Consider the following 2,295-nt stretch of genomic DNA (forward strand, 5'->3'; position numbering starts at 1 on the left):
TAAGTTGTCTACCTAATTAGGGGTGGCAACATCCGTGGGTAATGTCAATTCCAATCCCAAATCCTTACCCGTTGCCATCCCTACGCCTAACCCATTCAATCTTCCCTCTCACTCTTTCATGTTTTTATCCCTTCTTAGCAGTGGCGAATACAGGATTATTCTTTCGGGTGGCAGATTTTACACGTGGTGTTTAAATTATTATTTTTGCTAAATCGGTGTCTAATAGAAAAAATTCGGATTTAGAAAATACCTAATAGGTGAAAAAAATTAGAAATTTAGATTTAAGAAATGTCTGACAGGCCAAAAAAAAATTAGAAATTTGGATTTGGAAACGACCTAACATTTATAGAAGACCTAACAGGACTTTGGCTAATTTTTGAGTGCTAATTCAACACAGATCTAATATTCTTGAAAACAGGGAACCGGAACACCACAAGACCTCAAATTTTATGAAAACAAAGGACCGAAACTACTAGTGGTCATAGTGGTTCTAGCAACGGGAGGGCCCGGTCCCCCTCGTGTCTCCACCCCTGCATCTTAGTGCTCAAAGTCGTCCCTACGCCTAACCCATTCAGTCTTTCTTGTCACTCTTTCATGTTTTTATCCCTTCTTAGTGCTCAAAGTCGTCTTATTCCTTCTTTCTCTTTACAACCACCCTGTTTTAATTTTTTTGTGATTTCATATTTCTTTCTGTTTTTTTTTAATTTTCTATTTTTTCATATTTAATTTTGGATCTATCCTTCTATTATGCAGGGATGGGTTTATGGTTATTTAACATTGGAAAACCCTAACTAATTCTTTTCTCTTGTTTCAGTTCCATGTGTAAAGAGAAGGTCGAGAACTTGAAGGTTGAGAATGTAAGGGGAACGTGGATGGTGATCGGATCCACATCAAAAACTTTATTCACAAGAGGATTCAGGTAGATCTACATCAAAATTTTATTCCCAAGATGGGTCAGGGCTTATCGATCTATTCTGATGTTGTGGTTGTTTCTAAACAGTTCTTGCTTTCATTGATTGAGAAGTCGAGGGATTGTTTGGCGGTTCGAGATGGTCAAAGGGATGATATTGAGACCGAGAAGCTTATGTTCAAGGTTTCATACAGTGTACATATAGTCTCATTAAGGTGGGATAGTAAGATTTTTAAAAGGAAGTCAAGATTAATTCTTGCTTTGTAGCTTTAATTTGAACTTTTTTATATTGCAGGGTGGAAAGAAAGATAGGTTGCAGGGGTGTTAATGGCCTGAGGAAAGCACCAAGATGTAGAGATGGACTAGTTCGTCATACAAGAAATTAGAAACTTATCCAGAAATCTCAATGTGCAAACAATCAGCATGAATTCTAACCTTAATATTTGTTTCATCGTATAGTTTTTTAGTTATTGAAATATTCTAAAAGAGTCTTTCTTCTTATATGGTGAATATTATAAAAAAAATAGAGAAAATTACGAAAAAAATGCATATGGTTTGTCAAATTTACAAACAGAGTCACGTGGTTTAAAAGTTTACAAATAAAGGTTTGTGATATGTTTTATTTACAAAACAAAATATTACAATTACACAGTTAAGTTCTAATTACAACAAAAGATATTTTTATCTTAAAAAAATTTATTCTTACATATCACCAAAACACAACCAATCCCCGAAAAAACTTCCTAAATCGAAACAATAAATAATATGGTTATAAATATTACGTTTTTTTACTAATCTGACAATATATGAACTAAATTGATATTTAAGTTCATTTACACAGTTGCAATTTGATTTTGGGATCTGTGTTTTGTCAATATATAAATGTAATTGAAAAAAAATATATTAAAAAAATGTTCTTATTGTCATCCATTACTTAAAAGTTTAGTTTTAAATTCTTTATTTTGTAAAAAAAAAACATACCACGTACCTCTATTTGCAAACTTTTAAACCACGAACCTCTATTTGCAAATAAGGCAAACCATGAGCATTTTTTTCGTACTTTACCCAAAAAAATATTATTCATTTTCAACTACAAATTTAAAATTTATAGCTACAAACTGATTTTGCTATGTTATATTTTATTTAAAGCAATAAGTTTTCATTTTTGCTACAAAATTAATTTCAAATCTGTAGATTCAAGTTTTAGCTTTTTTTTTTGTAATCTTATGGCTGCTTATATTAACATTGTGTTACAAGTTAAATACTTGTGGCAGAAAGTTGAATTTTTCAGCTACAAACACTGTTAACAACTAATGTAAAATTTATCTTAAACTTTACTTTTTGTAGCTAATTACATTAATGTTTAGCTACAAGTTAAATATTTT

General features: G+C 31.3%; 1 long non-coding RNA gene across 1 annotated transcript; it reads left to right on the forward strand.

Moving 5' to 3' along the window:
• Positions 1-716: 716 nt before the first annotated feature.
• Positions 717-1,428, forward strand: LOC136225669 (uncharacterized). Its single transcript, XR_010687225.1, has 3 exons — positions 717-919; positions 1,001-1,125; positions 1,206-1,428. It is a non-coding gene; the product is annotated as an uncharacterized lncRNA (long non-coding RNA).
• Positions 1,429-2,295: the final 867 nt, after the last annotated feature.

The sequence above is a fragment of the Euphorbia lathyris genome, chromosome 4 (genome assembly GCF_963576675.1).
Source record: "Euphorbia lathyris chromosome 4, ddEupLath1.1, whole genome shotgun sequence".
Lineage (NCBI taxonomy): Eukaryota > Viridiplantae > Streptophyta > Magnoliopsida > Malpighiales > Euphorbiaceae > Euphorbia > Euphorbia lathyris.